Source organism: Rissa tridactyla, chromosome 3 (genome assembly GCF_028500815.1).
Source record: "Rissa tridactyla isolate bRisTri1 chromosome 3, bRisTri1.patW.cur.20221130, whole genome shotgun sequence".
Classification (NCBI taxonomy): domain Eukaryota; kingdom Metazoa; phylum Chordata; class Aves; order Charadriiformes; family Laridae; genus Rissa; species Rissa tridactyla.
In genome coordinates this window covers 25,350,899-25,369,912 of record NC_071468.1, presented here as the reverse complement: position 1 = coordinate 25,369,912, position 19,014 = coordinate 25,350,899, and the positions used below count along the sequence as shown (strand labels likewise).

Genomic DNA, 19,014 nt, shown 5'->3' with positions numbered 1-19,014 from the left:
TGCATATTCCAGGTTATAGTCAGATTGTGAGACCTCTCTATGAAGTGGCTCAAAAGAAGAATGATTTTATGTGCGGCCCTGAGCAACAACAAGCCTTTGAATAAATTGAGCAAGAGATTGCGCATGCAGTACCCCTTGGGCCAGACTGAACAGGATGGGACATTAAAAATGTGCTCTACACTGCAGCCAGGGACAATGGTCCTACCTGGAGCCTCTGGCAGAAAGCACCAGGAGAGACGTGAGGTTGACCTCTAGGATTTTGGAGTCAAGGATACAAAGGCTCCAAGGCCAACTATACTCCAACTGAAAAAGAAATATTGGCAGCATGTGAAGAAGTTAGAGCTGTTTTGGAAGTGGTTGGTACTGAAGCAACAGCTCCTCCTGGTGCCCCGATTACCAGTACTGGGCTGGATGTTCAAGGGTAAAGTTCCTTCTACTCTCCATGCCACCGATGCTACATGGGGTAAATGGGTTGCATTAATCACACAGCAAGCTCAAATAGGAAACCCCAATCGTCCAGGAATCACAGAAGTGATCACATATTGGCCAGAAGTCAAAGACTTTGTAATGCCAGCAGAAGAGGTGGTGACATGTGCTGAAGAAGCTCTACCGTATAACGAACTCTCAGGTAATGAGAAGTGGTATGCTCTGTTCACTGATGGATCTTGTTGTATTGTAAAAAAAATTGAAGGTGAAAAGCTGCTGTATGGAGTCCTACATGATGGGTCGCAGAAGTGGTTGAATGAGAAGGTGAATCAAGTCAATTTGCAGAGGTGAAAGCCATTCAGCTGGCTTTAGACATTGCTGAATGAGAAAAATGGCCAGTACTGTTATCTCTATACTGATTCATGGATGGTGGCGAATGCTCTGTGGAGGTGGTTAAAGCAGTGGAAGCAGAGCAACTGTCAGCGCAGAGGTAAACCTATCTGGGCTGCTGAATTGTGGCAAGATACTGCTGACCAGCTAGGGAAACTAGTCATAAAGGTACATCATGTAAATGCCCACATACCCAAAAGTCAGGCCACTGAGGAACATCAAAACAATCAACACGTGGATCAGGCTGCTAAAATTTTCTAAATAGATTAGGACTGTAAACAGAAGGGTGAACTACTTTAGTGGGCCCATGACACTTCAGGTCATGATGAAGGTCACCTTTGCTGATCTCAAAGCAGATAATTCAGCTTCTATTTGTACTAAATTTCAGGTTCATTTCAATGAAGAAATGTTGCAACAGGAAATGGTGATATAAACCCCACTCTTGTAGTGTGAGATCCCTGTGAATCCAACCTGCCCTCACTCATGTCTGTGAGCAGAGGGAGATGCTCTAATCCTTCTTTTCTGTTCTTAAAGACAAGACTATCACAACTGAGTGCATTTTAGAATGCAAAATGTTTCCTTTTTGTTTTTATTTCAGTTTGGGAACTGAAGCACTCACATTTAATCACTTCCTAGGCTATTTCACTTGAGGTTCCCACTCAGCAGAACAGTGGTATGATAATAAGGCTTTAAGTGGGCATATATCCTTAACATGTTTTCATAGACTGCTTTTTAAAAATGAATTCAGAGTACCACAGTATTTCTTTCAGTGTTAATTTAATGACACTATTTTATATCTAAGGTTGTTACTTGCCAACAGCCTGAAATTTATTTTGCTTAAAAGCAAACTGTCTGTTATGGTTGTTTTGTTTAGTAAATCGCATTTCCCTGACCTCTGTATTATTCTAGTAAGGCAGGTGTCCTCACTGTATGTATACACTGCTCTCAAAACAAGCGAATTGTATGCTATCCTTGTTTTTTCAGTCAGCTGCGCTTCCCTGACCTCTGTATTATTACAGTAAAACAGGTGCCCTCAGTGTCTATAAATGGCACTCAAAATAAGCAAGCTATGTAAAGCCCTATTGTAGCCCACCTCTTACTCCACACCTCTTTTGGAGAGTGAAGAATTTCTTTTCAATTTGCTTGCTGCTTCCAAATAACATTGCACATGTCATTATTTTTGCTGTGCTGGTTCTAATCTGCATCTTTCTAACTTAACATGGGTGTTTGAATGGTCTGAGGTTTTAATGAATTGCTGTGCCAAGAATTGCCTTACTTTAGCTAGTTTACTCTTTGGAATTATATCTTTGGAATTATAGGAAATTTGGAATTAAGAATTATCAAATGAGTTCATCACTTAGAGGAAGCATAACCTGAGTTGCTGTTTCCCACCTAGTGCCTCACTTTGATCCTAATACATTTGACCAACTGTTGCGGCAGGATAGATTCTATCATCCATGCTTTAAGAAGGACTTCTCTGATTAACAACTAGAGCAACAGGACTAATAATAAAAGCAACCAAAAATTCAACTAAAGGGGTTATGAAATGCAGATGAAAGTATGTTTTGTTTTTGCAGTTGTAGAGATTGCAGTTAAGTGAAATCATACTAAGAACATGTAAGGTGGGTTAGAAGCTGTTCGTCACAGTTATTAGTTATTGCATCCAAATCTGAACAAGACCACTTGCCAGAGTGCAGGTACTCCGAATCCTGCAGATTGAGCGTCTGAGATTTCTCCAAAAATTTGGGATTAGACATAAACCAAAGTTATTTCTTTCCTAACTGTAATGTGTATATGGACACCATTCTTTTTGTGTTCCTTTGTCAAAATATGAGCATTTCATTAATTTAAGTGAATTAGTTTGTGTATTAATTTTCTTATGCAGAAAAGGTCTTATGTTTCTTTGAAAACTGTAGCCATGTTCTTTGTGGTCTGATGATATTGGCTGCGAATTCGTAACAACATAGGAATCAGTGTATCAGTGCAGGATCATGTTTTAGACTGCACTTTTAGATCTGCCAGACTTCCACATTTCAGTAAAAATTAAAAGAGGATGCTTATCTGTTTAAGTACAGTGCTTTGGAATAGGAGAAGCCTCAACACAGTTGTAAATCACCTCCCTTAACTTTTGTTTCAAAACCACCATCAGGCTACACACTCAACAAATGATAGTTTGGAAAGGCATTTATTTACTGCAGTTTTTCCCTTGCAAGACTCCCAAGAACACATAGAACTCACTTGATGGTGCAGGAGAGAAGACAAGAAAAAAAACGGTTTAGCTGACTTTTACAAATGTATTCTGTCTCTTTTATAGATAAATATACTTATCTGAAATATGTTCAATGTAATTTGCATCTGCAAGATGCAAAGAGAGAAAACGGAAGAGATGTGAAAAGTTTCACATAGGAAGTCCAACACTAATTTTTCAGCTGATCTAGTTAAACCAAGAGGAAAACATTTCAAAAAAACTTCTGACTACTATTGTGAGTGAAAAAGCTGCCATTCAGTGGGATTCAGCTGCACATCAGTAAGATGTGCTAAGTAGCTCTGATTAGTATTTGCGTATTTTCAGATGAACACTGGATATTCTCAGGGATATCTTGAAATCCCCAGAACTGACGTAAGCGATGACAATCATAGACTTTGTTATCCATCATCCATTTATTCTTTTGCTTAATATTTTTCTGTCCATACAGGAAACGCTTTGATTAAAACAAATGAAAAAAAAAAACCCTTAACTTTTAGATTTGTAATAATTACTTCGCTCAGAGCCCTACGTGTGAATGCTGATTGAGATAGTTACAATATAGAATGTGTCTGACTGCTTTGACAGAAAAATCAGTGCCATATCAAAAGGTGTTTTTTTTTCCCCACTCTCTTCAATCAGTCTCAAACAACTAAGGGTATGATAGGTGGGCATCATTGCTAGAAGTACTCTAATAGCATAGGCATGATTTTCATCTTGGCATGACCAAAAAAAAACCCTAACCCAGAAAACTGAATAGGTGGGAAATGAGAATGTGTCTTAGTGTGGTACTGGGACAATTTATACTGGTAAGATAGATACAGCAGAGCAGTACATGCAGGTCTGATAACAGACAGCGTGCTTCCTATTTTTGCCTCTGTCAAATATTGTCAATGATAACAATGTAAACTTGTACCCTTACCCATCTGTTGGTCTTTACATAGCACTTTCTGTTTTGGCTTTTTTCTTCCTGTTCAGTAGAAGGTGAGAGTCCAAATTTATTTGTTTACAAAACTTATGCTTAGATCTTCTTGGCTGGGGTTATCTGTTGACAAGAAATCCAAAATAACAGATAGAAACTGAGATTAATGTTCTGTGAAAAATAGAGCTTGTGCACCTGGATGAACTGCAGAGACACAGGAATTATTCTTGAATAAACAATTCCTGTTTCCCCAGGGTTATTTGTAGCTGTTGCAATCAGAAATTCTGCACTGTTAATGAATGTTCAGATTACCACGTTAATCACAGAATCATAGGATGGTTCAGGTTGTAAGGGGCCTTGAAGATCACATAGTTCCAACCCCCCTGCCATGGGCAGGGACAGTTCTGCAGCGTTCTGCAGTTCTTCTTGACATGAGACATTATTTTTCTGAGAAGTTAAAAGTTTAGAAGAACCTGAGTGCAAAGCCATCCAAGAAAAATCAAAATATGACATAATTTTCCCTCAACTTAAAGAAACCTCTCTGAAAAAGGAAAAGAAATCGATGTCCCAATGTCCATATTTTACCTTCCAGATTTTGCTGAAAGTTTTCTCATATTGTGCAAAGGCAGCAGATAAAGCAGAGACTTGGATCTAACCCTTGCATTGTGAAAATGTGAGACCACTTCTTGGCATATCTACTTGGGCTTTAGAGATTACAACACCACATATAATAGGCTGATGACCACGAGTCAAACACATGAACTGAATCCAAACAGACCTAAACTTGTAGCGGTGTTTGAATGTAAAGCTGAACTTAAAGCCTTGCACTCTTCTTTTGTAGACAACAGGGTAAATACTTCCTTTCTCTGAATGGTCGTCTTTGAGTTTAGCAAGTCTTGGAGTGGAAGAAAACAGGCTGCTAAAAGATTCTGAAGCAGAAGCTTATCAGTGGAATATAACAATCCACGGCAGAGAGAAGGAAGGTGAGTGAAGTTCTACTTACGGGCAGCAGCAGGAGATTATAAATAACTCGCAGGCAGTACAGTTTCAGAAGAGGTGAAACTTGCTGATGCACTCAGAGAAAAGGTTGAACTTGAGAACGGAAAAGTGTGACATCCTCCTTGGATACAGTTCTGGGAAAATCAGCATGAATTAAACAGTTCATGACTGTTGGTTCCTTGCTTGACATCCTCAGTCTCATTTTCCAAAAATACCGATGCCTTTTGCTTTGATACCTTGCAGGTGCCTGGATTCATAGAAAATTACACTGCTGCTATTCAGTCCATAGCAATGGACTGAAAATTTAGCAATTTTTCTCATTTTGTCTTTAAACAATGCCCACTCTAGTTCAAGAGAGAAGGCTGGAGCTTTGCTGCTGAAGAGGTGACCTGGGACACAGAGATGAAGGTGCAGTTCTCAGCTTAACTACAATTTTGCAATCCTTAATGCTAGGTTTCCCGGCTGGTAAATGAGCTGATGCTTCCCTTGAATTTCCTTTGTCTTTCATCCCTATTGGGACTTCCAGGCATTTGAAGAAGGTAATGTTGGTTGGACTTTTGGGCTGGTGGAACCCTAAGGTGGCTGTAATACCAAGAATGCTACTTTCTGAAGCTCTAGCTTTTTCTCACTCCAAAGACGTATCACTTTGTGGTGCTTCATCTTTCAGCTGAAGTGAATATATTTTACCCATGTTCATCCACATCTGTCATCACTTGAAATTTGCCTATATGTACATTGGACATTTGTTTGTTGAAATACTGACAGAAACTGATAGAATACTGATGACGCCAACAGTATTTCTGGCTCAGCCACTTAAAGACATTGTATAAAAGGTGTTTCACAACATTGTCAAGAGTTTTAATGATACATTCAAAATGTGCAAAGTGAAGGTCCAGCTGGAAGCTAGAGGTAAACTTTTCATCCACTAGGCTTAGCTAGTTTATGATAAAATAGACTAGATGTTTCAAATAAGAAGGAAGTGGGCCTCTAATCCCAAAACAACTGGTTTGTTGCCTTTGCAGACTAAGACACATTAACCTGAACTTCCCTAAGTATGTAAAACAGCTTTTCAGCTTGAAAAAAAAGTAAAGTCTTAGGCAAGATTTTATCTGAATAATTATGTTAGCTGTATCTGCTTCAAAAGTAATATATATTTATGGAAACTTTAATACATAGGGAAATAGTTACAAACTATTACTTCAAAATACTGTAGCTCACCTTATTGCAAGCCCTTTCAGAGAGTATGCGTGTAAATTCCTCATGGTGCTGTGAAAACACAAATATAAGCTAGTCTAAGTCTTTTAAATGTATCTGGTTTATGTTACTCTTAAAAAAAATCACTCCCATTCCACTAGACTGTTTGATTTAACAACAACAGAAATAAATCAGGGGATTTTCTGATACTAGCTGAAAAACTGTCTCACTGAATGTGCTTTCTTCACAGCTGGGAACCTGCTGGCCACTTCTGTTTCTGATTGCACACACTGCTCATAGTCACGTAATATCACTGAAATAACCGCATCAATTATTTACATAAATAGTTCTAAAATTCTACTTTTAAAAATATTTTTTGTTCTTAACGCCATTGAACTGAAAACAAAGACAGCTAGCACCATATGACTAGAGAGGTCTCCGTGAGCCACTGGAAAGCATTTCTTGATTTACAGACAGGGTTTGTAAAGCCAAATGAATTCTGCAGAAGGTTTATATAAAAGCATTACTTCCCATAACTTCCTCTAACTAGACTGTCCTTTCATTTATATCTTTTTCCATCAACTCATTTAGATTGACTCATCGCACCTAAAATTAGTTTAGATTTACTTTATCTTTTTATACTCGGGAATACCACCACAAAATGGTTCATGCCTACATGCAGTTATCCGAGAAAACCTCCTGTGTTATTTCAGCTCATTCCTTTTGGTGTCTGAAAAATCACTGAACCACATGTTAAGTTGGTATAAATTTACATAGCCATAAAAGTCAAGGAAGTCGTGAGCAAGAATCTGATCCTAACTTATAAAGTGTAACAAAGATTACCGTGTAGGCCATAGAGAGCGTCTCACCTTTAGATATCCTTTTAGAAACACAGCATGGCTGCAGTGCTGTTAATGGAATCATCACAGATCTGTGTCGGTGTTACTTCAAATAAATCCAAGCTTCTTGAATTTTAATTTTTTCCATGTAGCAGGAGTTAGCTTACACCACTGGAGCTGAAGGAGGAACTCTACAAATAGCAAGCTCTTACCCTATCTGGGACAAATCACAAGAAAATAATAAAAGAAACCCAACTGTAGTTCATTATTCTGTGCCCTGAAATGTGGTCTTTTTAGAAAGGAAAAAAAATGAAAAAAGGGATTAGAGTAACTTCAGCAGAAGAAGTGGGACTATAGCTGCAGACCACAGAGCTGGTATGAACTTTAACAGTAGGGCTTACCCCTCATACACATTTTTAGTGAGTACACAGCTCAAAAATATTCTGAAACACTTAACACAAGGGAGAACAGCACACATAATTTACCTGTTATTTATCTACTTCAGAAAACAGATTTCTGCTTCAAGCTATAAATCATTAAGGCCTCTAACTTTCAAACAATGCATCACAAATTGGCTTTCCGGTTTATAAAAATCATCCTAATATGCCTCAGCACTGTTTTCTTTCAAGAAAGTCTACAGAGAGCCAGCTGTCTGAGCTGGTTTTGTTGCTATGTAAGATTTGTCCGTAAGTGTCTCTCTGGGAGTTTTGTTTTGGTTCTATCATTTAATATTCATGACAATCATCATTAAACCTGCCAGCTGAGCCGTCTTAGCATCCTGCCTCCAGACAAAGTCAAAAGTTTATTCCTAGCCCACACAGCTCCTGGAAGCCTACATTTCCACATTACAGGCTATTTCGGCTTGGAATGCTTATGTTTAAACTAACAGGAAGAATAAAAAAAAACCAACCACCAAAACATAACAACTGCTAGGGAAAAGATAAAGCAAGAACAAGAGGGTGTTGAGTACTCCTAGTTAGCAATGACATGGTTAAGCAATTAAATTAATTTGATCATTCCAGCCCATACACCAAGGCTTTGGGAAAGCTGACAATTCAAATGTGTCCATTAATAATAAAATGTGATGGGGCAAAAGGAGAGGGGGAAAATCCTTACTTTTAAGCTGCACAGAGTAAACTGTGCCACCTTAAAATTACTCATAACCCACTGCATATCTGTCAAAATAATATATAAATATTGGGAGTAGTAAATAATTTCAATGTCACCAAGAAGAAATATATTCACGCTAAAAGCAAATTCTGTAATTACATTATGATTTTAATGTACATATTTTTTCATCAAGAATGTCAGAATAATTAAATGATGATTAACATTCTAGACAATTCAATTACACAACACCCCGAGAAATCCAAGGGATGCTAAGTTTCAGCTTCCCCAGTCAGACAGAGAAGGGAGTGATCAGTGGAAGAAGGAGAATAAGAGTAGAGAAGGACCCCCAAAATTAAGCGAGAGGGGGGTAATAGAAATTTTGATGCTGACAGCCACAGCAAGAGTAAGAGAAAACAGAGCCAGCCTAACTGCATGATTGGTTCCTGCCTCATAATTTCAGACTAGCATAGTGGGGAAAGAAGATAACGCGCATTTTAAAGAGAGAACTGTTGGGGATTAAGGTGTGGTTTTTTTTTTTTTATATTGTACCTAGTGATTAGAAGAAATATATGTTGAATTCTGTTTCTCCCTCTATGTTTATAGGTTGGTTTTCATTCAACTGCAGTTGAACAGAGGGAAAGAGGGAGAGGCTTACGCGTTGCCTGAAGGAGAAAAAATGTTTTTCCTTATTGTACACCACACCCTGCAACGGAGCATCAGGGATGGATTTGTCAAAAAACAGCAGTTGAGGGAATTAAGAGCTCACTCCTAAATCAAGACTACGACATCTCATCATCTTTCCTAAGAAGGCATATATTTTCTGCAGGGAACCAGACTCCCCAGTCTCCCAGGGGTGATCCTAGTAACAACGTACTTCTAGAATTACCTTTCAAAAATAAATAATTTGATAAAAGCTCCCACATAAAACTTTAGATAACAGATTTCTAAAACTTGCCAGTGTATAAGCAGTTTTATGAATGTTTCTTCCCCACTGACAAAGAATTTAGGAGACCTGAGGAATGTGAAATACAAATCTCTAACACAATGAAGAGCTGTCTATGCATAAAATGAAATTCCTAAAACCAGGAACAGTAAAGAAGAGTAGGGCAAGGGCCTCTTAGTTTCTATCTAATGGGCACCCCAAACAGGGACGCAGATACCCTGAGCTAAATCACAGTTCACCTGCACTTCCTGGGTGGAACCAGCTCAGTGGCGATGGGGAGAGTGCCAGCAGCTTTCACCAGACCATTCCCGTGCCATACAACAGCTCTGCTCAGGCTTGTTTCAGTCTCCTGCTGCCTTCTGTAAAATCAACTCTACTGCATTTAGACTGGTTTAAGGCTCTAGCAGTGGCAAGTCCACGAGGACTCAAAGCCTGTTATGAAATCCTAACAGCAACACCCAATTTTCTAGCATCTCTTTTCATGCCTCGTGTGTCCTTTCATAAACAGGATTCTGTGCGCTGTCTAATAATGATAATCCCTCTCTCCCCCCAGTACAACACAAATATTAAATGGAAGAAGAGGAAAGCACGATGTAAGTTAATTTGCCAGCAGCTGGGTTTCCCTGCACCTCTAAGGGGCTGAAAGAGTTCTTGTTTTCTCTAAGTATGACCATTATGAGGCTTATACACATTACCAAGTTTGTGCAGAAAATAATGATTTTATATCTTTAGTAAAAGCTGGTTATCAAGACTGTTAGGTGCCTTAACACCATGAAAATTAAAATAAAAGAAAAAAAGACAGCAAAAATAAAGGAGAAGCAGCTCCTCCAAATACCAACTCAAGACAAGAAAAAAAAAATACCATTTTTCTCAGACTCCTTTCTGGAAGCCACTTTTTGAAAGATTTTATCGTTTCTTCAAAGCCAGCCATAAGTATGGCTTTATGATGATGTGGCATAGCTGTTGCATTTAAAAAAAAAAAAAACATGTCCCCATTAGACTGTTTTTGATCTCCTTGTAGTCACAAGCTATGCTTAATATTGTTTATTTTCTATAATTTGTTAGATCATGTTTTACCCTCAAGTACATTTCATTTAAGTATTGCTCTACCGACTGTTGATTCAAAACAGCTAAAGGAAGTAGGAACAGGACAGCAAAGTATGCAGTAATAGGTACCAGGCCTACAGAGAAAGTTTAGAGAAAGTTTCAGTTCAGAGCGTAGCTATTTCTGTATAAGCAGAAATCACCTACGGGCAATTCTCCTTGCATTTAGGAGCTTATTAACTTTGATATTTATGAAACTATGAAGCTGGTCCTTTGGAAACAACCATAGCAAATGCTTCTTAAGGTGGTTATGAAGCAGGGGTATTTTTCTCTAGAAAGCTTCTTTGGAAATAATTAAAAAAAAAAAAAAAGAAATTCAGTTCTTGTAAGTATACCATCAAGACAGCTAAAAAGCTAAAAGAGCAGTCAAAGTTTGCTTCACATTTCAGCCCATATTTTCCAGGAACTCCCCACTAGGAAACTTTATTAAATTTAATAGTAAATTTAATTTAGAAAGAGTTCTGTTTTCACTGTATTTTTCTTCCCACAGTGTTTTCCTAGATGGATGCTTTCATAACAGTTTCTTTGGTTTGCTTTGTTTCTATACAACTTATAGTCATAAACTGTACCTCAACAGAAATAAAGAGCTCCTACTGAGCTATGCTGATTTTCACTATTTTAGAATGCAGACACCCCTCCTTCCGCTGGACCACAATAACCTCCTACATTATCAGCTTTGATGTTTTCTATGGTGCTCAGAAACCTACATATTTTACATTATTTACATTAAGCACCAAAAAAAGGACCTCTCTAATTATGAACATAATTACAGATCCACTTTTCTTCCATAATTCTTGAATTAGACATTTGCTTTTGACTAAAAATACACTGGAACTTCGGAGTTCCGTACTGCACTCATCTGTGTACACTATTATCCCTTTCTCTTCATGTCTCCTTTTGCAGAGTTTAAATAGATCCACACTACAGGGAGTTCTGACAACACTAGGACAAATATTGTTGCAAGATACAGTATAGGATTAATGATGAACTCTGAAGCAATAAGTAAATCTAGCTGAAAGCTATAGAAGAAAACCATACATTATGATGATGCTTATTCTTGATTTTGCTGGGGAAAAACCCACAAACATGCTCCAAAAATCCTCAAAGCAAACCTCTTTTTCTAATTGCATGCTAATTTACAAAATTAAATAACTCTCCAGGGGTTTCACTGCCAGTCTAAGATAACAACCATACAATCTGGCTCTTGCACTAAATAAGCCCTTCTGATTATTGTTTAATACATAATCAGGATTAGGCAAAGATCTTTCCCAGTGCTAACCTGGAAAAATCCAGAAGGAGTAGAGGCCTTAAAATATTCAGTATAGGAAAATGCAGGTTTGTCTGGCCTAGACTTTACGAACGTGGCAATGAGCGCATTCTCTGTTTACAGCTTAGTTTAGACAGTTAAACAAGACTTCTGATATTCTTAAAATTTCACTGTCCAAGACAAGAGAGCACAAAACTTCTTGGACAACCAAGTGCTGTTTAGGTCATTTAAAAAGAAGGGAAGCCCAAAAGAATTGATAATGGCACATTTCAGAGTAATCGATTGGTTCATAAACCCACCTTTTACAAAGAAGTGAGAAGCATACTTTCCCTGCCTGATTTCCTTACAGGCTACACAGAAAACCGACCAGAAACAGAGTGGAATGAAACCAGTTTGTAGTCCTAGAGAGGAAAATGGGTTTGAATTAGAACTGTGGTAAAACAGAAGATGCAGACAAATAGGTATCACCTCCCAAGCACCAGCCACAAGACAAGCAAATAAAAAAAATCTGAACCACATGGATGTGAACACAAAGGTGTGTATATAATTTTAGCAAAATGGTGTGACCCAGTCAGAAATGTTACGTGTACAGGCAAAAAAACTCACCCCAAAACAGTGAAACACTTTGTAGAATGATGCTGAGTTCCCACAAAGAAAGAAGAAGAGAGTTTTCTGAGTGCAGTGCTGATTGAAAAGAGAAGCTTGGGTTACTGCCAAAGGAGCTGTTTCCTATTGTCTTTTTTCCTGCTACATTCAAGGAAACAGGACCTCAGTTTAATCCCACTTTGATTACAAAGAATGTACACAAAGATATATCACTTTATATCAACATTTTTGACAGAAATAAACTAGAGGAGCTCAAATATTGGCCAACCATTAAAGTAAAAAGTTATGTAACTTCTTTCATGTATACTGAGAGATAAAGAGAAAAATCCAGCAAAATTCTGAAAGATGGCAGGCTTTTAGCATTCAGAATTTGTAATCTCAGTTGGTTTTAACGAATTAAACAAATAACATTCATGTAAGGAAACATACTGTCTCACAATATACAGATGAAACTCTTTCTGAAAATAGTGTGGAGAATTGAAGAATGGAAAAAATTACCTAGTCCCCACATTACCTTGAAATTTAAAGATCTCTACTGCATACCTCCTTAACTCCAAATTCCTGTATTATCCTAGCTCAATCTCTGAAACTAAATTCTCAGTGCTCACCTTCATAGGTTCTTCTGGAATCACTGCCTGAGGCTTCACTCTGTTCTTTCCCTATGTTTCAAATCACTGAAAGCTATGTGCTATGAAGCAGTATGAAACTCTTTGATTCTACACAAGTCAGAGACCTTGACGTTCTTAACCTCAAAAGGATTTCTTAAGCATTTTCCTGCATTCATTTATTTTTGACGCATCAAACAAACAAGCGCCGATAATGCACATGCAGAAAGATTTCCACTGCTTCAGCAATGAAGCTGAGCAAAACAAAGATCTGGTCCTGTGCCCTCGATTCACACAGGTAACCAAAAGTCTCTCCTAGTGTTTATTTTTCCAGAACAGGATTTTATAGAAACATCTGAATGCGTCTCTCATTTGTTTCAGAATAGAGAAATAAATAGAAGGAAATCTGTTTCTTGTCTAGCTAAAGTTACTACCAACTTCAACTGACCTGAGCCAGAAACCCCTGGCAGGAATAAAGAAAACGTACCTGGTGCATTTCCACTATATGGTGGTGACTGGTGTCAAAGCACCTCGGTCAGCTGGGCAGCACTGGACAGCTAGCCTTCCATAGTGACCCATTTATCTTTCTGAGGTGTACGTTTTTCACTGGGAAAGGCCAGTCCTCATTCCCATAAGCAGAACAAGAGAGACATCCAGCGGCTGCATCATTTAAGTGTATTTTTTAGCCTGACCAGAGACAAACTCAGTGATGTTCTTACCTATTGCATGTTCTTGCATGTACAAGAAACCATTTATGTGCCAACTATCAGACATACAGAGCCAGAGACAAAAATATTCCAGTGGCTGGAGCACTACTGTCAGCTCTGCTGTATATCTTTCCTGCATCCTAGAGACTTCCTCATTGTGGACTCCAAGTTCCAGACACAGTTCTCCCTTTTTCTCTTAAGCTTAACTTCATTATTTTATTCTCAACTCATGAATTTGTATAGGTCTATTAACTTCCATAAAGCTATAATGGTTTGTGTCAACCCAGAACCTCATTCAAATTGTCTTGCCATTCAAACATGTACTTTTCACATCTACTATCTTCTAGTCAAATATTTTCTGTAACCTTAATTCTATTTGTACGACTTAGTTTTATTTGCATAGTAAATAGACTTCCCAGTCATTAATGATATAAAATTCCAGAGAATCAGTGGTTAATCCTGGTATTACGTGGTTTGATCTTCATCTAAGAGCAGGGAGAAAAAGACTATTAAATTTAGTAATATAAATTAGTAGTATCTACTGTATTTGTTATGAAAAAGAATCCATATCTTTACTGTCACATCTAGACTATTTCTTATATATAAAAATACAGCTTATTTGGAAACATAAATCGGCACAAAAGGGCTTAGAAACTCAAAAATCTGAAGACAGGATGAATAAATAGAAGGGAAATATAGGGATAAACAAAGTACTAGCGATATTAATTTAGAAGTAATTAATTTTCAAAAATCAACTTTGTCACCGCTACCTGTTAAATAATGCATTTTTTAAAGGGCTTGACCCTTACAAACTTGAAAGATCTGTATGAAAAGTTCTGATAAGAGAGTAAGGAATAGGTTAATTCTTCCATATTTAGTGAAGAATTGAAGGCAGGCAATTGCTGACTTCACTTACAACAATGTAAGCTGAGATGCGAAAGATACAGTTAAGGGCTACGAGCAACTTTCCCAGCTTCTAAAGAGAAAACTGTATGCAGCCAATGCGGTAAAAAAAGATAATATGATGTGATGACACAAAATTAGCAGGATATGCTACTTATGAAAAAACTGACAGTACAAGAAGTTTGGTTTCCTTTTTATAACACATATCTATGGAAAATCCATCACACGTAAGCCAAACAACAAATCAAGCCTAAATAGAATTATTCCTAATAAAAAAAAAAAAGAAAAAAAAAACAAAAAAAATCACCTAAAAAAACAACAACAGAAGAAGCCTCAAGACTTTTGATGTGCCCTCTGCTAAAATATTACACTCTACCACTCTACCGTGCACTTCCTTGCAAGGTTTTTTTAACTGTGCTGCTACAAAAACGCACATCCCAAACAAAAAAATAAAAAAAAAGGAAAAAAGAAAAAAAAAGATAGAGTGTAAAGAAAGAAATGTCCACAAGGCACTTCTTACTGCTGCTTAGTGAGAATTGCTTGCTTGGTATAGCTTAACATTCATTCTGTGCTTGAATTAAATAAAACGTTTCTTGACTACCAAATGTCCATGGGGGTTGATTTCAATTGCTAACATCATTAGAATCTACTTTCAGAAAGACTGTAAATCAATATATTCATAGGCTTCTGGATATACCCTACTGTGACTGAAAAATGAGAGCAAATAGTTTTCCCTTATGATTTCAGACCATATTTGATGTCATTGGAAAGCCAGACAGGCTCTATTGAAGCAGCAGAGCTGTATCAATAGAAATAGAAAGCTGAAATCAGAATCTCAGGTTCTGAAAATCAAAGGCAGCCTCTTTAACCTTTGGACAAGAATCTAGTTTTTTAAATATTTTATCAAAACACTGCTCCTCTTCTTGTGTTTTTAAAGGACATATCCAAGCCAGAGTAGATGACGTTTGGAGAATTATTAGACATCTGGTAAACCTATTTTTCAGTTTGAAATCTTTTTTAAAAGGGGATGTTTCTTGGACTTGCTGTAAGGCAGAGCTGTTCATGTTGACTCACCTTAGGGATATGTCGGTATTACATACAAAGCAAGTCACCCAAGCAGACAGCAGGCACAGAAGAGCGTGGTTTGTCTGACAAATCACAGAACTTACATTACTCCTATTTCCTCCACAGCAAATCCTTCACTGATGCCTTTATAAAAATACTTTGAAACACATTGAGATACAGCATCCATCTACCACCCCTCAAGTTAGCTTTGATCCGTATTACATTAACTGCCCAGTTGCCTCACTGAAATGACCTAAGTTGAGGATTTGTCCATCTGCTGAGTCCTGAATAGTGGCCTCGGAAAACAGAGAGACAAAAACACTTCAGCTTCAAAGCATTTAAAGACAAAACCCAGGCTTTTTTGCCCATTCACAAAAGAAAGCTACATCATCCACACAGGCGCTAGGAGACAACAAATCTAGAGGTCCAGTCTATTATATGTCAGAATAACACTGTAGCAATGATTTGGGTCTTGTTAGGTAGCAATTTGGTGATAAAACACAAAGTCATTGCGTGTTCCAACCCTGGCACTAGTGCTTCACATCAAGGTCATACAGTTCAGCAAGATATTCAGGATATGTCTTCCATGAGGCAGCTTTGTCTACAGGCAGATTTTAGGTCAGTGTTAAGTGATGGCCAAATGGCAACTGAATTCCTAGCGATGTCCTGATGGCCACAGGACAATTAGTGTTCATGGCTAAACAAACAAAACTGGACTGCTCTGAGCCGTAATTACTCATCAGCAGCGGCTCCTTCTGGAACATATATAGGTGAAAACTTTTCCAAGAGTTAACAGCAACCTGAATGCTGATTTTTCTTTTGTACAATGACACTTTCCCATCGGTCTGGACTCATGAAAATCATTAAGTCTTACCTAATTGCTGTACTCTGGACATCTAAAGTCCCTTGTATTACTGCTCCATTGGGGGAAAAAAAGTGACGCTGGCTGGAGGTGACGCTCTGTTTCTTATGACATTCTTTATTTCTATACTTGTTCCTGTGGAAGAGTGCAGAAAAATGCATGTGAGTTTTCTTCTATTAGAAGAGTTATTAATTATCAACAAGGTAATTGGTGGAATTTTCACCTGTGTGTCATTAATTAGATGGATACCAGACAGTAACCTGAAATTATTATTACTTTCTAGTTATCTCAAAAGAATTAATTTTTTTTTTTTAATTTAAAGGTTAAATCAACAGGTGATTAACACTGATTTTAATCAATGATTTAATAATTTAGGTGTAAAAATATTAACAAAACGTATTCTAATATACCTATATGAAAAGTAAAGAAAGGAAAATAAACATTTGAAATCTGTTGGGTTTTTTTTTCCTTAGCACCCATCTTGCTTTGGAGTCTGTGATATTAGGTAAGAATTCACTGAAAAACAAACAACTTTAAACTAGTCATCTACATATGGCAAGAGCTCACCCTGATTTTAGGCATACATATAAAAAATACCACTCCTGAGACAGGATTCTCTCAAAGTGTTTGGTCCTGTTGTAACAGGCAATGTATTACTGTTTTTTACGCCACATATTGTTTGCCCTGAGGATCTTGTTTCCATCAACAGCCCTCAAACACTGTGATGAAGTAGCTATTATTGACACTCCACTCTCCATACAGAAACTGGTATGGAAAAAAGATATCCAAAGTTTTGCCAACACTTTACAGTTGAAACAGAGGAATAATTCAAATTCCTCAACTTGATGTTTTGTGCTTCTCCAACAAACATTCTTCCACTTGGAAGTTCAAGGAATAACACAGAAGAATGGCTGAGTCAGCCAATCAAAACTAATCCTGAAACTGAATTATGTTGGCAAATCATCACTACCACAGTTGACATCAACTTTGTTACAAAGTTCCTCTGTGAAGAACTTCTTCCTAAATGTTTTTATTATTAGGCAACCTTTTCAAAGCAAGGTGGTTCTTCAAGAACAATATTAACGTGTGAATAACAGAGAAGGATGTGTCTGAAAGCACACTTTTGAGATAAGGTTGCACGCAGAGTATTTTACCACTAGAGGACAGTCCAATGTAACCTCCTTGACACAATGCATTCGGTAGAGAAGACTCGTGGCTTCAACCTTCTTTAGAAATCTGACAACCTGAAGGTAGAGGACTCTGTGTAGTAAAGTGAGGAGAAAAAAACCGGCACATTACTGATTTACTGCGACATAGACAGGAGCACCAACACAGAGCCACGGCAATGATAACCTTGGGTGTGAGCACACTTGCCAGTGCCAGGCAGAGCCGACAGGGTGTCTTTGCTTCTCTGTCAGGCTGGGGATTAAGGTGAAGCTTTAGAGACTCTTAACACCACTACATGGCACAAATCCTAAAATGCTCTTTCTTTTTTACTGGGCCTCTTACTCAGGCAAATTGGCATCAACTTTGATGGGAAAGTTGCCCAACTGAGAACTGAGTAAAAACTGGAGTAAGGCTTCGAGCAGTTGACCTGTTAAAAGATTATGCACAGAACTGAAAGGATCAATCAGTTTTTATAACAAAATTGATAATAATATTAATAAAGAATACATCAGGGGATAATTATTGTTCTTTATTCCTTAATATCATTACCTTCTCATTGTGTTATATGGCACAACTCTGATCCCATTTAGGTTTCTGAATCAAGTCACTGACTTCAATGCGCAGGCTCCTCTCGGCTTCTGACTTGAGATGAGCCTCTTCCCTTAGGGCCCAGGCGAAGTGAGCTTCACAATACCAAAGGGGTTTAGCAGGTGCCTATCTACACTGCACAAGGACAGCGGTGCGTACGGTGGCAGTAACAGCACCAGAAGAACTTAGGCCTGGAATAAGAGAAGTGATACAGGTGAGCGTCGTCTCCAGTGTGCAATGAGAGATGCATGCAGGCATACAGCAGAACTTGGTTGTCTCTCATTGTCCTGGTTTGAGGTTTGCCCAAACCATGATACTTGTTAACATTATTTAATATTTAATGACCCAATTAGTTCATATTAATGAAAAATACATGCCAAAGAAATATAACAACTATGACTACAAGCAAAAAAAGTTGCCAGAAGGAATGGTCCCTTGTAAAGATGCAGACGACTTGGGCAGTGACCTGCAGTGAGGAGAGCTATTTAACTATTCCAAGCTCTGGTGGAGACCAGGCTGTGATGTTGGTCAATCTGCGACAATCACCTATGTCTATTTTTCTGTGTAACAAATGAGAAGGTGCTTATTTAGCTGTGAGAACCGTAAGTAGAAAGCACTGGATAAAGAACAAGATTTTCCTAAATTACACCTAGAATAAGGAAGGCAAGGAACCCCTGTACCTGAGGGAACTACAGTTCGGGGAAAGCTGTGAGACACACAGGAGTGAACAGGCTGTGTGTGCAGCGACTGCAGTCCAGGAGGGCTGATTTACAGCACAAGGAATGGCAGATTTGAGTTGAATACCTGGAAGGGACATATATCCGTGCAGCAGGATGGGCCATTTGCAATATCTCCTGTAGCAGCAGTGGCCAGGGCACAATGGAGAAAAGGACAATGAGATGACTGCACCAATGACCAACAGTATCATACAGAAAATTTTAGGTTGGTTGGGTTTTTTTTCGTTCTATCAGTGAATAAACTTACATTCATACAGCACACTCTTCCAGAGCTTAAAAGCAATCGGATTTCTGTTCAGCCTACTACAGAAAAGAGGGATCTGAATGGGGGTCCA

The 19,014-nt window shown here is 38.1% G+C and overlaps 1 long non-coding RNA gene across 1 annotated transcript; it reads right to left on the bottom strand.

Annotated features, from left to right (window-relative positions):
* Positions 1 to 697: 697 nt before the first annotated feature.
* Positions 698 to 17,799, bottom strand: LOC128907231 (uncharacterized). The gene is made up of 7 exons (XR_008465534.1): positions 17,342 to 17,799; positions 16,200 to 16,322; positions 12,046 to 12,123; positions 11,739 to 11,840; positions 7,046 to 7,232; positions 6,201 to 6,248; positions 698 to 5,229 (listed from the first exon to the last, which is right to left on the bottom strand). It is a non-coding gene; the product is annotated as an uncharacterized LOC128907231 (long non-coding RNA).
* Between the last annotated feature and the right edge of the window lie 1,215 nt (positions 17,800 to 19,014).